This window comes from Sciurus vulgaris (assembly GCF_902686455.1).
Source record: "Sciurus vulgaris genome assembly, chromosome: 13".
Taxonomy (NCBI): Eukaryota; Metazoa; Chordata; class Mammalia; order Rodentia; family Sciuridae; genus Sciurus; species Sciurus vulgaris.
In genome coordinates this window covers 9,913,644-9,935,627 of record NC_136474.1, presented here as the reverse complement: position 1 = coordinate 9,935,627, position 21,984 = coordinate 9,913,644, and the positions used below count along the sequence as shown (strand labels likewise).

The 21,984-nt window shown below is 41.7% G+C and overlaps 1 long non-coding RNA gene across 1 annotated transcript in view; it reads left to right on the top strand.

The window, feature by feature from the left end:
• The window catches only part of LOC306643036, a 514,834-nt gene that overhangs the window by 214,568 nt on the left and 278,282 nt on the right, over positions 1-21,984 (top strand). The window lies entirely within an intron of this gene.

Sequence of the window (21,984 nt, the reverse complement as noted above, 5' to 3'; positions counted from 1 at the left end):
AAGGCAGCTAAGACACATAGTCCAGTCCAGTTGATAGGCAGTTGAGTAAAAGCATTATTACCTCCACAAACAAACACAGTGCCATTAGGGGGGCACAATGGCTGTGAAAGATTGAATGTCTCAGAACAACCACTAAAGGTTATAGTCCCTACATCTAAATCCCAGGTATTATTATAGCCAGGTGAAAAAAGGCAAGTAGTATTGGAGTACATGAATGGCTGTACTAGAAATGGTGGAGTCGGCAAGCAATTTCTACCAGTAAAACTGGACCATGAAGCATGAAGATTGGTCATAGTCTTATAACTTATCACTGTGAGGTCCATAGCAGAGTTATTTCTATAATTAATTGGGATAGCTAGTGGAACAGGATATCCTTGCTGTAGGCAAAGCCAACAATCTACAGTCAAGGGAGAGTTAGACGGATTAAGCAAGGCGTGAGTGGCCTCAAGGATATCATAAGTGGCAGGGTCTATCTCAGAAGGTCTGTGGTTGGGTAATGCTAGTGGGTGATATAACAGACTGGGATGCAGTTTCTCATACATCCATTGAATTTTTTCATGGACTTGCTTGGCTCTATTAGAATCTTGGGGACCTCCTCCATCAGACACATGTAGCGGGGCCATAGCAGACCAGCAAATTGTTTTCCCCACTAGGTCTGCAGGACATGAGGCAACACTTAATTTTTCAGGGTTATTAGACCAATCCCCTCCAGTTGATCCTGGATGGGACTTTATTAAGGTAGTAGTAAAACAGGTTTTGTTCCCTGAAGAACAGGTCTGAGCTGAGGAATAACAAGAGCTATGGAAGGAAGTGTGAAAGGTCGTGCAAGAACAAGGTGCAGATTTGCCATTAACTGGGGGAATAATTTGTGATTTTTCGATACACTACCACAGTGTATGTGTCTTCCAAAATGCGATGTGATTGCCACAATCTATCTCTATGCGTTGTTTCGGGAGATTACCTGTGTATGACGACTTGTAACTTGCCTCATCAGTACTCATTATAAATCCTCCCTCACACTTACATGGTTTGTTTTTAAGCTCCAGTAAATACTCACGAGCCTTAGCAGGGTCCTCAAACCCTGCATGGCTGTAGGAGAGCAGTGAATAGGCAGCCATCACCCAGAGAAGCAATGTTTTGTTTATTCCTGTGGAAGGAGAAGAAAAGACTCTCAGGGATGATTTTTATCCCTGGAGGAGGTAACTTCATTATCATGGCGCACAAGGCAATCTGGTAGCCATCTGGCTGCATCAGCTTTTTGAGAGAAGATGCAGACTGAGCCTCGACCCCAGATCAAGACTGGGTCTGGACCATGCCATGAACCATCCAATGGATCTTTCCATTTTACCATGGCAAAATGCTTTTGAGATTCCGGGTGCCAGAAATGATCAGTGGCAGATTTCCCATGATCATCCATTTTTTAAAAATTGAGAATGAGTAAAGCATGATTGACTATATTACAGGGAGAACCCTTGATTGGGTACCATTCCCCCTTTTTTATTTTATCAATAGTAGTTTTAAGAGAGAGATGTGCTCTCTCGACTATTCCTTGGCCTTGAGGATTATAAGGAATTCTGGTGACATGTTGAATTTGTAATTTTTCACAGAATTATTGGAGGGTTTTGCTGTATATCCAGGTCTGTTATCTGTTTTAATTTGTTTAGGTATGCCCAAGACTAAGAAGCAATGTAATAGATGGGCAATTACATGTTTCATTGCTTCTCCAGCCTGAAGTATAGCAAATATAAATCCACTAAATATATCTATGCAAACATGAATATATTTTAGATTACCAAACACTAAAAAATGGGTAACGTCCATTTTCCACACCATGTTAGGAACAAGGCCTTTAGGATTAAATCCTAGATGTGGAACCGGTAGTTGAGTAGCACACGTGGTACAGCCTTTTACTATTTGCCTTGCTTGTTCCCTAGTGATTTTGTAGAGTAACCTAAGAGAGTAGGCATTTAAATGATGTAAGTTATGAGCGTCTTGAGCTTGCTTAATATTTGTCTGAAAAAGCTACTGCAACCATTTTGGTGGCTGTGTCAGCAATTCTATTGCCCTTAACCAATGGCCCCGGAAGGCCAGAGTGAGCTCTGATGTGTCCAATAAACAAAGGCTCCCCTCTATTATGGATGAATGTCTGATATTGAAGGAACAGTGATGCTGTTTTAGAAACGTGTGATCTGAGAGACAATTTCAAGGAGTGGCAGGGAGTGCGCTAAGTAGGCACTGTCTGTATAGATATTAAGGGGTTGATTGGGAAAGGCAGATAAAACTGCAATAAGAGCCTGTAATTCTACAAGTTGGGCAGATGTGCATTTCGTCTGGAAAGTGACAGTTCTATCAAGGAAGTTGTAAGCAGCTGTTCCTGTGGATGACCCATCAGTAAAGACAACAAGAGCATTGTGTAAGGGCTCCCTTCTAATAATATGAGGGAACACAAAAGGATGTAGTTTGCAAAACTGAACCAATTTATTTGGTGGATAATGATTATCTATATCACCTGTGAATGAGGCACAAGCTATAGGCCAGGTGTCAGTATTTTGTAACAGCCAATTGACCTGAGATCAGGTGTAGGTTTGAATAATCTTATATGGTTCTATTCCAAAATATTTTCTAGAATCTTCTCTCCCCATGATAATCGGATCAGCTACTGCATCATAATAAGGCAATAGCACTTTTTTTGGTGAGCAAGGAAGATGAATCCACATAATAGGATTATCTTGCCAGAAAAGACCCGTTGGAGTGATGGAAGTATTAAATATAATGAGTGTTAAGGGGTGAGAATAATCAATATAGGTAACAAATTGACCTGCAATAGCATCCTCCACCTTTTAAAGAGCAGCTAATGCATCAGGAGATATAGTTCTGGATGATTGTGGATTAGGGTCTCCTTTTAATATCTCAAAAAATGGTTTTAACTCCCCTGTGGTTAATTTAAGGTATGGTCGAAGCCAATTTATATCACCTAGAAGTTTCTGGAAGTCATTAAGTGTATTTAAACAGTCTCTCCTGATTGTTGCCTTTTGATTAATAATCCTAGGCCCATTGAGCAGGAAACCTAGGTAAGTATAAGGGTCTTGTAGCTGAACTTTTTCTGGAGCAATTTGTAATCCTACTGCAGTCAGCTACTGTTTATGCTGTGTGAGACATAGTAATACCTGTTCTCCTGATTGTCCTGCTATGAGTGTATCATCCATATAATGAATAATATACATTTGTTTCCAAGAATCTCTTAGGTTGTAAGGCAGGAGCGACACATTTTTGGCATAAGGTTGGACTATTAGCCATCCCCTGTGGCAATATTTTCCACTGATATCTTTTCATAGGTTCTCTAAAATTTATTGATGGTAGTCTAAAAGCAAATCTTTTTTGATCATCTACATGTAGAGGCATAGTAAAAAAACAGTCTTTGAGTTCAATAATTACCTTAAAATATCCTTGAGGGTCGGCTACAGGAGATGGCAGCCCTGGTTGTAGGGCTCCCATGAGCACCATAGTAACATTGACAGCCCTTAAATCCTGTAGTAATCTCCATTTACCAGATTTTTTTCTTAATCACAAGTATAGGAGTATTCCAAGGAGAAATACTCTCTATGATATGTCCAGCTGTTAGCTGTTCCTGCGCTAACATTTGAGCAGCTTCAAGTTTTTCAGAAGTTAGTGGCCATTGATCATCCCAAACTGGTATATCTGATTTCCAAGTTATTGGATCTGCACACAGTTGGGGTGCAGGCATGTCAATGGCTGAAATAAAAAATTTCCCAAGCCTTTTCTGTCTATCTGTCCTACATTGGGAATGGGATGTAAAATACCATTTTCGGCCTTTCCTGGCCCTTTTCCTGGTGTATATCCCTGAGATAGCATTTGGGCAGGAACCATTTCATTGGGGCTGCACATGATTACTTTCATCTGAGAGAGTAGGTCTCTTCCCCACAAATTAACAGGCAAATGAGGTATGATATAAGGCTTAATGAGACCTGTGTTATTTTCTTTGTCTCTCCAAGTGAGGTATTTAGAACTCTGCTTTGGATTTGTCCTTTGACCAATACCCCTAAGATTAGTCATAGTTTCTGTGGTAGGCCAAGAAGAAGGCCAATCCTCTTGTTTAATTATGGTCACATCTGCTCCTGTATCTATTAGACCTGTAAAGGACTTGCCATCTAGCCATAAAGTCACAGAAGGTTTTTGATCAGTTATGTGTTGTACCCAATATACATTAGAGGATCCAAAACCTCCATTTCCTCTCCTAGGATTTTGAACTGGGTGTTTGGTTGGAACTAATGGTAACAGTATCAGCTGTGCTATTCTTTCTCCCTGAGTAACAGTAATAATGTTGTTATCTGTTTTAGCCATGATCTTAATTTCTCCCAAGAAATCTTGATCTACAACTCCTGGGAGTACTTGTAAACCTTTCATGGTAGAACTACTTCTGCCTAAAATTAAGCCAAAATAACCTGAGGGCAATGGGCCAAAAATTCCAGTATTCAAGGCTTGAGGGCCCATGTCATGAGTTAATATGACATGGGAGATGAAACTGAGGTTCAATCCTGTGCTCCCTGGGGTTGCCTTACTGAGGTCTGAAATGGATTGTTGTTGCTGCTGTTGGCTGGAATGAAACTGACTGCCCCATATGCTTGTTTTGGGGCCTGAGGCTGGCCCCTCCTCCCCTTTCCCTGATGTGGCAGAAGGGATTTCCCTGATTGTCTCTTTTGGACTTGCATTCATTAGCCCAATGTTTTCCTCTCTTTCACCTTGGACAGAGACCAGGTATTTTGGCCTCAAGAGTTTTTTGTAAATCTGATCTGCAGTCTTTGGCAAAGTGTCTGTCGTTGCCACATTTAAAACAGGACCTTTTGTTTTTGTCTTTATTATTAAGAAAGTCCCTCACTGTCTGTCCACTAAAAGCAGCTGCCATTGGCAAGCCCTGCTGATAAGAAGGTCCTATATCTGAGCACAGATGAATATATCCTGTTAAATCTGTCTTCTTTCTGTATGGTCTTATAGCAGCTTGGCATGCAGGATTGGCATTTTCATAAGCAAGTTGCTTGACATAGTCAAGACCTGCATCAGAACTGCTAAAAATATGACCAGCCATTGTTATAAGTCTATGAACAAAGTCAGAAAAGGGCTCATTGGGCCTTGTTTGACTCCTGTAAGAGACATGCTGATGTCTCCCTTTACAGGCAATTTTCTCCAGGCCTTAGTGGCTGCCACCTGTATCTGAGCATATGCTCCAGGGCCATACTGCATCTGATTGTCTGTGGTTTCATAATCACCTACTCCAGTGAGCATATCAAAAGTCCACCCATTTCCTGCTTGTTGATTTCTTTTAGCTGTCTCTTTGCAATTTTCAAAATATTCAGACTTCCAAAGCAAGAAGTCACCTCCAGTCAGGGTGGCTCTAACTAAAGTATTCCAATCCTATGGTGTTAACCAATTTTCTGCTATGGAGTCTAAAATAGCAAGGGTGTATGGCACTGTAGCTCCGTACTGAGAAACAGCAGTTTTTAATTCTTTTATGATAGTAAAATCAAAGCCAGTGTGGTGCCTCCAGGGTTGTCCCTGGTTATCCCTTGTCTCAGTAACAGGGAAAGCACTTAGAGGAGGGGGTTTTAAATCTCTGTTGATTAAGGGAACTCCTCCTCTTGGACACTATTGTCCAGATAGAATTTGAGGGTGAATATCCCTTTTAAATCCGTCAGGACTGGGCACTGCCTCATTGCCTGTCTTTAATTTTTGTAACCTGGTAATCAGAGCTTGGTATTGTTCCTCTAATTTTATTTGTTCCTCCAAATGTTTAATTTTTTTTAAGGTCTTCCTTTGAATCTATCACCGCCATTGCCTTAGGAGCAGAGTGTTGGGGGCTGTGCCATGTTGACCACATCAGCAGCGAGGAGGTTAATTGACATAAGCACACTCAGGTGATTTATCATTCATGAACACAATGTGTATGCATGTGTTCTCAAGCACTCCTAATTGTGCCTGCTCTGACATCTAGCATCTTGATAATCTTTGTGTAAGAGGCGTGGCCCTGCTCTCCACCTCCTGGAGGTGATATAAGTGTAGGCAGAGCGAGACAGTGAAAACACACAGCAGCTCGTAGGGAAATGCACAGCCGCTCTTGGAAAGAAGAGCAGCAGCAGCTAGCAAAAAGAAGTGCAGAGAAGCCATTAGCAGAAAGGAAGAAGAAGAAGCAGCAGCAGCTAGCAGATAGAAACAGCAGCGAGCAGAAATCGGTGGAAGGCAGGTCACAGAGCGGAGAACTGAGATGCATCATAAAGCACCTTAGGTAGATGCACCCTTAGTTCACAGGATGCAGGACACACCAGTAAGAAGCAGCAGAAAGCTAAGAAGACATAGATATCTCTGAAATCAAAGTCTCTCTCTCTCTCTCTCTCCTCTCAAAGCAAGTAAGCCTCATTTCCTCTATCCTCTATAAACATGCTAGCAAGCTAAGAGCCCAGAGATAGAAGTGGCTCAGTTTCCACTCCACCACCCATAAGACCTGTGCAAATTGTTGCTGCAAGCAGTGACAAATGTCCACGGATTTGGTACCACAAAGAGCCAGCGACAGCAGAGGGTGTGTGATAGGGAGGTGGATATGAGAAAACAGACTGTCCTTGTTTAAGCGGGCAGTCAGGATTATGATATTTTGAGGCTTCCTCATTTATGAGGTCCCAATCAACTTCCTCATTATCTATTTTATTCTTGTTTGAAGGGTCTTTAAAACGAGTCAATGAAGGATAAATTTTAGGTGGAGCTTTATTCTGATGTTGAGTTTTCCTTTTAACATCTGTGCTGCCTGCATCTGGAAAAGGACTTGTAACTTCCTCATCTTCACTCTCAAGGGAAATAAGATCTCCCTCCCCCTTTTCCTCAGAGGGCTGTCCCTGAAGATCCTGTTTTGATGCTGCTTTTAAAATGTCCTCTGTCTGAGTAACTGCTGCTGCTATATCAGAATCATTTGTTGTATGTTCTAAAAGTTCTTTTATGAGGCTCCAGTAAGCAAAAGCCATAATAGGAACTTTATCTGGGCCAAACATTCTATGAAAATCTCCCAAAGCATCTCCCACCCTATTCCAACTTCTTATATTAATGCTTCCTTCTTCTGAGAACCATGGACAGGTGTCCTTAATAAGGTCAAAAAACTTAAAGAGATCATTACTTTTAACCTTTACTCCTCGTGTCTTTAAAGCTTCTTTTAATTGCTTAACAAAAACTTTATGCTTACTTAATTCTTGTCCCATAGTTAGGTGCTACTGTACCTTTAAGAGTGGCACAGCAGGCTCCTGCGGCGATCCTTCTTGAACTGATTTCTGCTTTGTTCGGCCGAACCATTAAACGCCTCTTCCCTCATGAATTCCCCCGTATCCAAGCCCCACGTTGGGCGCCAATTGTTCTGACCTGCAGGACTTCAACGGGAACCTGGAGGGGGGAGCAGGGATTGGGAGAGACAAGAGACACGAGAAATGGAGACAAGACAAAAGCCTGATCAAGTCTCATTTATTAGGAGAATAAACCCAGTTAATATAAAGTACAAAAACCAATCAGGGGAAAGCGTGTGAAGGCAAGACTAGTCCACACGCCAGAACTCGAATAAGGAAGTGTACTTGGCCAGTTGTGAAGCACCACACAATCTAATCTGATGCACCTGGTATTGTCTGACAGTTATGTGTGCAGGGATAGGCACACCCCGCCAGCATCTGGCAGGCGCCATCTTAGCTCAACATGAGGTAAGGCAGGGGGCGTGACCTGCCAGCTCCAGACAGTAAATCCACCAGTATCTCATACCTCAGGCTCTGACTGATGTCTCACAATGGATGCAATCATGTGCAACCAAACCTGGAGTATCCCCGGCAGTGAACCTCTGGGCAGTGGTAGAAGCAATTATTGGCAGGGGGTTCAGCAGGCAGGTGCTCAGCAGCAGCTCAGTCATTGTTGTTCGCAGTGGTGAGGGATCAGCAACCACAGTGGTGGCAGCTGTGACTGCAGCTGCAGTGGCAACTAGACAGAAGACCTCCAGGTGACTTACAGGGAGCAGCAGCAGCTTTGGCAGCAGGGATGTCAGGGACAGCAATGTCAGTGGCAGCAGTGTTGACAGTAGGCATACCCAGAGAAAAGTCTTACAGTGTGCAGAAGCAGTGTGGACAGCAGTAGCACATGGAGAAAACACATCCAGGCATCTGGGCATCCAGTGACCTCAGGGGCAGTTGTGCCTCAACTAAGAGAAAACCTCCAGGCAATGACCTCTTCCAGAATATTCTGACTGCCACCCCATACCTTGAGAATCACTTATATACACCTAAACCTATTTCTTGATTCCTTTTCTAGAGTAAGAGTCTTAGCCTTTTATTTTTGGATCTTCCTGACCTTTGACATCTCCCTTTGCCCCAGTTTCCTAAAAAGTGGGTTTTATTTCTAGGCAAGTATTTATTAGGCTTTTTGGATGTGCCAGGCTCTGCAATTGGTGTTAAGCTGCACTGAGATAGTGATGTAAGTAAATAGTTATAAAATGCCTCAAATAGATGTGACTAAGGGACATAATGGATTAAAAGGAGCAAGGGTTTTCTTGCTGTTGCCTACCAATTGAATTTCCTATTCAAGAACTTTGCCCTGAGTCAGGGCACATGATTGGGATTAGGCCCTTTCTTTTCCAGGTGTAGAGTCAGAGCCTTTTGAAGTTGGAGACCATCTGATTGAGGCTAGTGGGAAACTTCACCTGCTGGATAAGATGCTGGACTTCCTGTATTCTAGGTATAGGTATATGTACTGCTCTGAGCTGGTGACTGGTTAAAACCTAATTAATGAGGAACTTACCTATTTTGTGAGACTGATTCAAGTTTTCCTCTTTTACAACACTCTAATTCAGGGTCTATTTTCTCTGAAATTATACACCCACCTCATTCCACCTCATCCCTCCCCACTCTTCCCCACCATTATCCTTCTTTCCTGAATTCCTATAGCATTTAGGATTCCACTCCAGCACTTGGCAAGCCCTACCTTAATCTACTGCCTGGTTGATCAGTGTATGTTCATGTCATCAGTCCAGCTATTTTGTTTAGAGTCACAAGGACAGAGTCAGCATTGAGCATTTCTTTTATAATCGCCTGCTGGTACCTTGTGTTGAATCGACACATAATAAAGGTTTACCAGGCATTCATTCTTGTTAACCTGTGGGGTTTGATTTAAACTCAAGGGGTACTTGGAATAATCTTTCCCAGAAATGTGAGCTGGGCATCAGAAGACCAGAATTTCAAAATTGTCCCTTTAAGATGAGTGCCCCAGGTGTGGCCTGAACTAACCTAAAACTTCAGATTTGGCAAAATTTTCCAATCTTTTGCAAGTTAAATAATTGCATGTATCACTGTGCTTAATTTTCTTTGACATATCTACTATGGGTGTGTTAGAGATGGAGAAGAACCTATAAATACCTTCCATCCAAGTTTTTTATGCCACAGACCCAGAAAGGTCTTGTCCAAAGTCATACAGTTAGCAAATGTCAGAGATAAGAATTGAGGTACTCACCTTCGAGCTCAATGCTTTCCTCAAAATTTGGGCTAGAATCTGGCAGAAGTTCTCTCCAACTCTTGATCTTATCTTTGTGGTAAGATTAAATTAAGTTCATTTTCTTAAAAAGAATATTGTTTTGTCAATACTGTACTTCTTTGTTCAGGCAAATTTTAAAACAGTATCTGATAACAAAGATCTCTCAGCTTGATTTTGTTCTTAATGCATTATTTTAAATTTTTTCCTCTCTTCACTATCTGTATGTAAGTTTTCTCATGTATCATAGGGGATTGATCCTCTAAAGTGATGCTTCTCAGACTTTTCTAGATGATAATGACTTACAACCCCAAGTGAGGAATAGTAGTAGATAGCTGACCACAGCTCTTTAGGATCTTGGGGAAGGAATACACACATAAGCAAATCTTTCCCTTTACTCTTCACGTGTTTATTTATTTCACTATTAAAGTGAAAGATTATATTTTTTTTATTGAGTGAAGTGACATTCCAGAAATAGGCACCTTGGTTGCTCTAGGGCTTCCATAGTTCCTGGTGAATTGACACATGGCCTGAGAATATCTCCACTGTAACTTTAAAACTGCTCTGAATGATGCAGCTACAAGTGGAGGCACTTTGTATTCTTGTGTTAATTATGTAGTTTCTGAGAAAGTTATGTGACATTTATATTTCTACTTTAGCATTTGACTTACTTATAAAATTGTATTCTTTGATAAATTTTGTGTGAGGGTAACTCATTCTAAATACTACTAGAGTTTCTCCTTTTCTTTTCCTTGCCAGGGGCCATTGGGTTTTACTTTTCTCCCAAATGACCCAGATGTTGGATATTCTCCAAGACTATATGGGTTACAGAGGTGACTTCCCTGGGACACCACATTACTGAAGCCTTTTTTTAGATTTAATGATCAAATAGGTCCATGAAGAATAATAAGGGGTGTGGGAATGTTACACAGGAAAAAGGTTCAAAAATATTATTCAGAACCAAAATAAGATGAGGAGAGGGGAAAGCACTATGTGTAGCAGATATGAAAATGTTGAGTATCTTCAAAAATGTATGATAAGTCAAGTTTCAGTGACAGAAACTTTCAGTGTCTTGCAACATTCAGCTCAACACTTGTGTACTTATTCAGGATTAGTAAGAAAATGAATATTGATAGTATAGAGATCCCACAAATTAAGCAGGGGAAGGTAAGACCAATTATTTCTGTGGACAACAGGGAATGTAGGCAATTACCTGAGAACTGTGTTTTTTATGTAATAAAATTGATGTGGGATAATGGGAAAAAGCTTAAACAGTGGATGATTTCTGAACCTTTGGTAGATTATCAGCTGCAGAACTAAGAGTTTTAAAATTTAGTTCAGAGTGGTCTCTCAGATCCACTTGATACCCTCCAAGTACTGCAGTAACCTGGATACTTGCAGAAATGCCATTGGCACATTGAGGAATCTCCACTGTCAAAACATGATGAGTTTATATTTCCCCTTCCTGACCTGATGCATGGTGGTAAGTGGAGAGCCTGAAAGCTTCATTGAAAAGCAGATGCTGGGTAATCAGGCTCCTAAGTGTTTGTCTTACTGCTTGCCTAAGTAAGGATTGTGTCTCAGCAAATAGAAACTGCCATAGAGGGTGGATATTTAGGTTGCCTAGGAATAGTCAAAACTGAATGTTAACTCTGTTTTAAGTGCCAAAACTTTGGCTGCATGTGTTTTAAAACCCCAGGATAAAGTGTTATGGTGAATTTTTTTTGTAAAGTGATGTATTGTCCCCTAAATTTAGATTTTTCCCATGGGATTTATTTAAAGTAGGGTCATGCCTGGATATGGAAAGGACAATATAGGCATTTGGCTTAGGAATGACTTTATTTTTTTATATCCTGAAGGGTCATTGAAAAGAGTTAAGATCTGTTTGTTTGTTGTTGTTCTTCTCTATGTAAAGGCTACAGCTATGAGCATGTGGATGGTTCCATGAGAGGAGAAGAGAGACACCTGGCTATAAAGAACTTTGGACAGCAGCCCAGTTTTATTTTTCTCCTGAATACCAGGACAGGTAAGCCACATAGGTATTGATAAAAGTAGACAAAGAAGGAGTGGTGTACTACTCTTACATCCCAAACATTGGTACATTTTTTCATAATTCTCTGAGAGATGAGGTTATTACAAAGGAGTATAATAAATCAAGGCAGTTGACTTAGCACAGTACTGGACTTCTACTTTGGAGCTCTTTTCTGTCCAACCTATCAAAGTTGTGATGTCACAAAGAAGTGAGACTGGAACCTGAGCTTATTGGAAAGTAATTCTGATCTGCTTTGACCTCTGACTTGGGAATGATCTGGATTTTTTAAAAAATTTTAGGTAGTTTTATTTATGTTCAGCAGAGGCAGCTCTCCTTCCCAGCCATGAATTTGGAAATTAAGATAATCTCTTTGCTAGTTGCTCCTCCTCTGCAAGTACCCCTGGAATAGTGTTGTAAAGTTTGACAAACATTTTGTTATTTAAAATGTGATCATAGTGAGGCTGCCAGCTATTTGTAATTATTATGGCATTGTCCATATGACTTAAACCATAAATATCATATGACATCTGTGATGCTTTGTCAGCTATGGAGTGCTCTCATATACTATTAAATAATTTGAAATCAGTTTTGAGAGATGGATTTATCCTTACATACTGAATCAAAAAGACCTTAAATTAATTTTGAATTCATAATCTGAGTCTCATTATCCTATTTTTTATAGACCTTAATTTGTATGGAATACATATAGAAATACAAAAAGGACATGTGTCCTTGATGAAAGAGAGATTAATATCTTTATGAAAAGAAAGTTCAGACTTATTTAGAAAGCATTTATTAAGTGCTTTTCACAATATGGGTATATAAAATAAGTGTTAGATATAATACTTGAGAATAAGAAGATTATTTCTCCAGCATATATTGTATGTCTAATGAACTCAATAATAAGATATATTCAGACTCCTTTGGCTTCAGTCTCTTCCAAGGTCATGTGCCACACCCTGCATCAGAGACATTCATTCAGTTGTCTCATGGTTAGTCTTAGGGAAAACTTGAAGGAATTGGTCAAATGCATTGCCAGGTTCAGAGAGGAATTCCATTTGTGTTTTAAAGATTTTATTATTCATGTTTAGAGAGCAGATGTTTGAATCATCTAAAATTAGAAAGAAAGAAACCTCTGCTTTTCCATTAATCTCCCTGGGGACATTAGTAGATTATCTAGGACCTGAAGCAGTCCTGGATGTTAACCTTTCCAAACACTGATTGTCACATTTGCTATCACGTTTTTGCTAGAGTTCTGCAGCATTTTCATTTAATGGGTTTCCTTCCAACTTTCAAGAGGTGAGGTTTTTAACACATATTGCCAGCAGGTGGCAGTAATAGCTTATGACTATGTACCAAACAACTAAATACAGCTTAAAATATTCCCTAGTAAAGAAGGGATGCACTAGCCAACTTCAACCAAAGAGGAAGATATTTTTTATGGAACACATTTTTAAATGAAATGATTGCCTAGATAGTAGTAGGATAGAGTGGATAAAATGTTTCTGGAGCCAGGTGCAGTAGTGCATGCCTACAGTCCCAGTTTCTCAGGAGGCTGAGGTAGAAGAATGGTGTGAGACCAGGAGTTCAAGGCCAGCGAGGACAACACAGCAGAACCCTGTCTCAAACCCAGGAGTAATAACCACAGATTCTGGATTATGGGATGGAGTCCTGACTCTCATCTTCTAGTGGTGCAACTTCAAATAAATTCCTTAATCTAGCTGTGTTTCCATTTCAGCATCTGCAAAATGAGAATTATACCAGCAAGGATGCAGGGTTGTGAGGGTTAAAAGAGTTAATTTATGTAAACTTTTTTGAACAGTAGTTGGTGAATAGTAATGTAGAAGTAGAACTGTCATCATTAGATATAATTTAGCATCTCTCAGTAATCAGTTATTATTATTTCTTTAACCCAACTTTAATTTTATGAAGGCTTTGAGAATGTTTCTGCCTGACTTGTCTTGAGATTCAGCTGGGAGTCAGTAGTCCTTATGAAAAGGAACCTTTCATTCAACTCTTGGAACAAGTTCTTTTAGGCTTGTTTCAGCAATGAGTTGTAACAATCCTGGGAAGGATGAGTCTGTTCTGTACTAGTTTTCACATTAGTCAAAGAGAATGCTGTAATTTGCCTTCATAGTAGTCTAAATTCTTGTAACCCAAGGTATTTCCTTGACGCTTTTTCTGCACCACTGAATAAAGACCAGAAAGTTTTTGCATTGAGTGTTCTTGTCTTGAATTGACTTTGTGACATTGTCTTTGATTAATGTGGAAACCAATTCAGGAAGACACATTCAAGTGTTCTCTAGTCAGAGGCATGTATCATCCCCTCTTCTCATTAACTAGTGTCAGGGTCTTCCTATCTTGTAGCTTGCAAGTGTGTTTAAGTGCTTTTCTTAATGTGCATTGCAGACCTCTCCTTTTTTTACGTATATATTTTAGTTGTAGATGGACACTGTTTTATTCAGCTTTTTTGCCAATGTGACTAAAAGACCTGACCTGGACAACTGTAGAGGAGAAAAGTTTATTTGAGGTCTCATGGTTTCAGAGGTCTTAGCCCATAGAAGACTGGCTTTATTCCTTGGGGCTCAAGGTGAGGCTGAATATCATGATGAGAGAGTGTGGCAGAGGGAAGCAGCTCACATCATGATCAGGAGGCAGAGAGAGACTCCACTCTCCATATATAGACTATATATCCCATATCTATGCCCCCAATGAACCAGTTCCTTCAGCCACACTGCACCTGCTTCTAATTACAATTCAGTTAATCCCATTAGGGATTTATTCACTTTTTAGACCAAAGCTATGATCCAATCATTTCTCCTCCAAACCTTGAATTGTCTCACATGTGAGCTTTTGGGGGACACCACATCTAAAACATAACAGAAAATATCTTTATTTTGTTTATTTTCATGTGGTGCTGAGGATTGATCCCAGTGCCTCACACATGCTAGGTGAGCACTCTGTCACTGAGCCACAATGGCAGCCCCCAGACCTCTCATTTTTGGAGCTGTTTTCTGAAAGACTATGTGTTCTTATTCACAGATTTTTCTAAGCTAAATCCAATCAAGGTTTTCAAGCATGGTTTCACAACATTAAATTAAACATCCTTTTCTGCCCCTTACCTCTCATTCTGTTATATTTGATAACTAAATTTTCCCAGGTCAGGCAACATAAGATGAGGTGGCACTTGTGACTACTCCAGGGCTCTGGAGTTGGGGGCAGAGATGTTAGGCTGAAGGAGGAAACCACTCAGTTGGACTGATTTCAGATGTTCAGTATGACCCATTCTAGCCTTGTGTCTGTTTTCCAGTTCCTTATTTGTGTGTTGCTGATCATGCTTCTTTTTTGCATGGTTTTCAGGTGGAATTGGCATGAATGTAACAGCAGCAGATACTGTTATTTTTGTTGACAGTGATTTTAATCCTCAAAATGACTTACAAGCAGCTGCCAGCTTTCACCAAATTGGCCACAATAAGTGAGTGAGTTAGACATCTTCATTTTCCTGCTCTTTGGCTTGTAGTTCTGGATTGGGAAGGAAGGTGAAGAATATAGTCCTGACAACAGTGTCATACTGGGAGTTGTGTGATGCACTGACAGATCTGACTCCATGAGAATGTTATAGGCCAGACTCTAAGGGAAATGACTAAACAGACTCCATTTTGCTCTGAGACTCTGTGTTATGAAAAAAATAAGTTTCTCCCATGGGAACATACCGCCTCTGTCCCCATCATCAGTTACTTAGTGTGACGTGTTTAGTAATATGAAATGGCAACTCCTATGTAGTAAAAATCGCTCTCCTTTGATCTCTATTGCTTTTAACCAATGTACCATGTAAACAGTAATTGTGTGGATGTTAACAACCATTCTTTAGTTTGTACCTAGGTAAGGGTCAGTTTAACCCACTTCCCCCTCTGTCAATGATCTCATGATGTTAGTTTGTAGCAACCATTCTTTAGTTAGAACCTAGGTGAGGGTCAATTTGACCACTTTCCCCTCTGTCAATGATCTCATGATGTTAGTTTGCATCATAGCAACAGACACTTATGATTGATGTGATTTTTGGTATAAGAACCCCTACAACCCAGTGGTCAGGGCTGTTCTCCCAATAGCCATTTTTTGGGGCATTGTGTGAGACAGTCAGCCGGCTGGCTTAATAAAGACTCTCAAATTTGGACTTCTCAGTGGTGATCGGTCTGTTCTTAAGTTGCTCCCCATAACATTTGGAGGCCCCAGCGATATCCTCGCTGCCTGGTGGGTAATCACTGCTCACCACTGACCTGGAAACTCCTGCAGAGTGGAGAGGCAACAACTTTGCTCCATGGGAAGGCCTCTGATAGATGTTCCTCAGCCCCAGGGTGCACGGTCTGTGGAGCCCTGCCCCAGGACTGAACTAAATTTTCTGAGAGCATCACCTGTTTCTGCACCCCTGGAGGACCTAAGTCTGTTTCTGTCGGATTCGCATCTGGGGACTCTGAGGAAGGCTGGACGCAGCATTACATCCCAATACTGGCAAGACATTGTTCAGTCCCTCTGGTCTGGAATCTGGAGTGGCCACTTGTCTGTCTTTGGTGTTTTGTCTGTTCTGTGTTTGTTTGTCCTTTTTGGTTTTTGTTGCCCTTAAGTGTAAGCATGGGTCAGTCTCCCTCATGTCAGTCATGTACTCCCCTCCAGTGCATGTTAACTAATTTTCAGGAATTTCAGAAAAGAGCCAGTGACTATGGAACCCACTGCGATGTCTTTTCTCTCTCTAAATTCTGTGAGAGGGAATGGCCATCTTTTGAGGTCGGATGGCCCCCCAGGGGACCACTGATTTCACTACCACCTATAGAATTCAACAAATTGTCTTTGGGCAGCCTGAACATCCCGATCAAATGCCTTTCATTCAAATTTGGATTGATATTCTGTCTGATAAACCCAAGTGGCTCAAATCTTTTCTGCAGGACTCCAAGAAAAAATATAAAGAGTCAGGAGCTATTTTGTTGACAAAATCAGCTCCCCTGGACCGTCAGGAGCCCAAATCACCAGTCCTTCTGGAGATACCAGAGGAACTGATGTTCCTTTCCCCTTCCCTATCCCTCTCCCCCATCTTCCCCTCCTGCTCCACCCAGTCCTTCTCCCTCTTCCCCACCTGTCCCTTCTCTCTCTGCCCAGCTTCCCACTGCCCCTTCTCCCCCAATGATTCCACCCCATACTTGGAGCGGTTATCACCCCTTCCCTCAACACCCCATTCCCCAGATTCCTCTGTGTCAGCAGTTCCTCAACTGCCCCTTAGGCAAGCCCCTGTACCACCTGCTTCAGAACAACGACCTTTTATGGTTTATGTTCCTTTTTGTACTAGCGATCTTTATAACTGGAAAAATCAAAACCCTTCCTTTTCCAAAAAGACCCAGGGATTAATATCTCTTCTATAATCTGTCTTTTACACTCACCAGCCTACCTGGGATGATTGCCAACAGCTACTTCAAACTCTCTTTACCTTGGAGGAACGGGAGCATATTTGGAGGGGGGAGCTCTCAAAACTGTGTTGGGACCAAATGGCCAGCCCTCCAATGACCCAGTGCGATTGGAAACTGTTTTTCCATCCTCACCACCTGCCTGGGATCCTAATTCAGACAGAGGTATGGAGACTCTCGATCCGTATTGCCAGACTCTGCTCGGTGGGTGCGAGCTGTGGCACGGAAACCTACTAATTTATCTAAGGTAAGTGAGGCTATTCAGCAGCCAATGAATCTCCAGCCACATTCCTAGAGCGCCTCCTAGAGGTTGATCGCTTATACACCCCAATTGACTCAGAAGCCCCAGAGAACAGACAGGCAGTAAATATTGCCTTGGCACCAGACATTTGAAAAAAATTACAAAAACAGGAAGGATTTGAGGGAAAAGTGCTGTCAGAGTTGGTGGAAATAGCCCAGAAGACTTACCACAACTGGGACCCACCTGAAGACAGACAAGCAAAACACATGGCAAAAATTATGGTAACTACCATGGAAGGACCCCAGGGTCCAAATTCAAAAGGACCCTTTAGGCCAGAGCCCTATCCCAACAAAGGACAAATTAAAAAGGCTACTTTATTAAGAGACCAATGTGCATATTGCAAGGAAAAAGGACATTGGAAAAATGAATGTCTAAATAAAAGACAAAAGCCAACTGCAGTCCTCCAGTGGAAGTATCTGAAGACTGACGGAGCCAGGGCTCTATTCAGATGAGCCCCCAGGAACTCAGGGTCACACTAGAGATAGGGGGCAAACCAGTCAGCTTTTTGGTGGATACTGGAGCTACTTTCTCAGTTTTGACTGAGACAGAAGAACCTTTATCCATGGAAAAGACCCCCATACAGGGGGCAACAGGCAAGTCCAAATCTTACCCTTGGGTTAAAGCTTGCATCACCAATTTGGGAAGAGTAACAATTACTCATTCCTTTCTCATGATGCCTGATTGTCCTTACCCCTTACTGGGAGGAGACCTTTTACAAAAATTACAGGTAACCATCTCTTTCCAAGGGAACTCTGCCAAATTAACCCTCAATGAACTTCCAGCTGCTATTATGTTAACTTGCCCTCTCAGTGAGGAATACCTTTAATGGCAGAAGAGACACCCATCCCATCTACCAAGTATCTCTCTGAACTCCAAAAGCAGATTCCCAGGGGTCTGGACAGAAACCAACTTACCAGGTCTAGCCTCTCACCAGCTTCCAATCATTGTCCAGTTGACTAGTACAGCAACTCCAGTGAGGGTAAAACAATACCCTATCAGTCTGGAAGCCAAAAAAGGAATTGCTATTCATATTCAGAGACTAAGAGAAGCAAATATCCTAGTACCTTGCCAATCGGCCTGGAATACTCCTCTCCTCCCTGTTCAAAAACTGGGAACCAAGGACTTTTGGCCAGTGCAGGACCTTAGAGAAGTCAACAATTGGGTGGAAACAATTCACCCAAAGGTGCCTAACCCTTATACTTTCTTAAGCCTGCTGCCTCCATGTCAACAGGTCTACACTGTGCTGGATCTAAAGGATGTATTCTTCAATCTCCCACTTGCAGAGGTAAGCCAACCTCTATTTGCTTTTGAATGGGCCAACCCAGAGTGAGGATATTCCAGACAATTGACATGAACATGGTTGCCACAAGGTTTTAAAAACTCCCCAGCCCTTTTTGATGAGGCCTTAAGTCAAGATCTGTTGTGCTTCTGGCAATAACACCCAGAAGTTACTCTCCTTCAGTATGTAGATGACTTTCTAATAGCTGCTAAAGATATACCTGATTGTAAAAGAGCTACTGAGGAACTTATTAAAAGAATTAGCCTCCCCAGGATACTGAGTCTCTGCAAAGAAAGCCCAGTTATGCACCTGGACAGTCACATAACTAGGTTACGAGTTAAGAAAAAGAAAAGAACACTCTCAACCTGGTGTATAGAAGCAATTCTTAAAATCCCATGCCCTAAAACCAAGGAATAAGTGAGAGAATTTCTGGGTGCAGTAGGCTATTGCTGACTTTGGATATCAGGGTTTGCAGAAATAGCAAAGCCCTTATATGCAAACATGGGAGGAAAAGAAACCTCCCTAATCTGGACAGAATCAGAACAAAAGGCATTTGAAACTTTAAAGAAGGCACTGACCACTGCTCCAGCCTTAGCACTGCCTGATGTGACCAAGCCCTTTCAACTATTTGTGGCTGAGACAAGGGGGATAGCAAAGGGAGTTCTCACTCAGACTTTAGGGCTCTGGAAAGGCCCTGTATCCTATTTACCTAAAAGGCTGGATTATATAGCAGCAAGATGGCCAAATTGTTTACATGCAGTTGCTGCCACAGCCATTTTAGTAAAGGAAACATCTAAACTGACTCTGGAACAGGATTTACAATTGATAGCCCCCCATTCAGTAGAGGCCCTATTACAGAGTCCACCTGACAGATGGTTATCAAATGCTCGTGTCACCCAGTATCAAGCCTTGCTTCTAGATCCTTCTCGGATTAAATTTCTCAAGACCACACAGCTACACTTCTCCCGGATTATGATCCATCTGAACCCCTGTATAACTGCCTGGAGGAATTGGAATCCCTCCAAAACCTAAGGCCTGATTTGTCTGACATCCCATGGCCAAACCAGGATGAGGTGCTCTACATAGACAGCAGCATTTATATCCGCAATGTAGTCAGGTACGCTGGGGCTGCTGTGGTCACACTAGATCAGGTAGTATCGGCCCAAGCTTTAGGCCATGGAACATCAGCCCAGAAGGCAGAATTCATTGCCCTTACTCAGGCCTTACGGCATGGAAAGGGGAAAAGCGTTAATGTCTACACTGATAGTAGGTATGCCTTTGCAACAGCACATGTACATGGGGCCTTATACCAAGAAAGGGGACTACTCATGTCAGGAGGAAAAGAAATTAAAAATGTGACAGTAATTCTGACCCTGTTGGAAGCCCTCTGGCTACCCTACAAGGTGGCAATCATACATTGTAAAGGACATCAGACTAACAGTACTCCAGAAGCCCTAGGGAACTACTTTGCAGATCAAACAGCATGAGAGGTTGCCCAAAAACCAGTGGGGCCTCTAAAATATTACCTGTATTATGAACAAGCTTATTGCCCATTACCCCTACATACACAAAGGATGAAGAACGTCTGGGAGGAATTTTAAAGATTGTGACTGATTCTAGGGGGTGGAAAATGCTCCCAGATGGGAGAATATTCTTACCAGAAGTACTGGGACAAACTGTGGTTAAGCAGCTTCACCAGAGCACCAACATTGGTGGCACCAAATTGACTGAACTATTACAAAAAGATTATTATGTGCCAAAATTATGTCAACATGTCAAACAAGTCTCCTCCAGGTGTCAAATATGTGCACAAGTCAAACCAAGTAACCAGGTGGGTCTCTCAAAAGGAACTCGTCTTCCTGGACTAGCCCCTGGTAAACACTGGGAAGTGGACTTTACTGAGGTAAAACCAGGACTACATGGGTATCGTTGTCTTTTGGTTTTTATGGATACTTTTTCAGGATGGGCTGAAGCGTTCCCCACCAAAACTGAGACAGCTCAGGTTAGAGTCAAAAAAGTAGTCTTAGAAATTATTCCCCAATTTGGCCTCCCAATAACTATAGGGTCTGACAATGGCCAGCTTTCATAGCTCAAACAACACAATTATTATCTAAAACTTTAAATATAAAATGGAAGTTACACTATATTTATCAGCCTCAGAGTTCAGGACAAATAGAAAGAATTAACAGGACCCTGAAAGACACCCTTACAAAACTAATGCTTGAGACTGGTGAGAACTAGGTGAGTCTTTCCCTTTGCCCTTCTTCAGGCCAGATGCACTCCCTATGTGATGGGCATCACTCCCTTTGAAATCATGTTTGGCCAACTGCCTCCATTAATTCCTAAACTTGGGGAAGAAAACTTGCTGAAATAGATAACCATTGTCTCTTAAAGTCCCTCCAGGCACTTCAACAAGCCTCTTAGTGAACCAGTGGTTTAGTCAAAGCAGCCCATCCTGCTCACTGTCTGGCCAAGGCTCTGACTCACCCTTTCCACCCAGCTGACCTAGTGTGGATTAAAAAACTTCGGCCATCTACACTGGAACTCCGCTGGACCCCTGCTGGTGATCTTAAGGACTCCAACTGCCATCAAAGTAGCAGGAAAGCGTCGCTGGATCCACCACTCCCAGGTCAATAAGGCCACATCAGAAGAAGCATAATGGCTGAAAAATGGGCTGCCCAACCCACGGACAATCCACTAAAGATAAGACTTTCTCGGGTCCCTCTGGGCCCTTTTAATTATACTTCCCATTGTTAATTGTACACCTCACCAGCCTAAAACTTACACATGGGAATTAAGAAAAACTGTAAAAGGGACAATCATTAAGACGTTAGTCACCTCAACTCAACCCATTTTTTCATTAGATATATGTGACCTCACTGGTGACATGAGTGTCAGAAAAATGGGAAGTGGTCATAGTACATATGTACTTATCTGTGGGGATTTATCATATGAAAGAGATTTAAAATATACCCAACATTATATTTGCCCAGTGAATGGGAGTCCCAGTTGTCGAGGGGAATTTCAATACCAATGTGCTTCCTGGGAATGTGAAACCATAGCCTCATGGGCCAACAAAGACCCATTTATTGACTTCAAGAGGGGACCTTACAGACCCTTCTGTAAAAAAGGAAATTGTAACCCTGTAACAATAACTATTAAAAAATGGCATCTGCTAGCTAGGGGAGGATGGGAATGAGGGAAAACTTGGGGGTTATGACTCTGTATTTGGGGGCCAGACCCAGGCATGGAATTTACTATTTAGAGATATGACCCTCCCTGAGAAGTAAATCCAATAGGTCCCAACAGACCCTTAATTCCTAGATTGCCCCCAGTACCCCCAGGTCAATCCCCCTAACTCTTACAA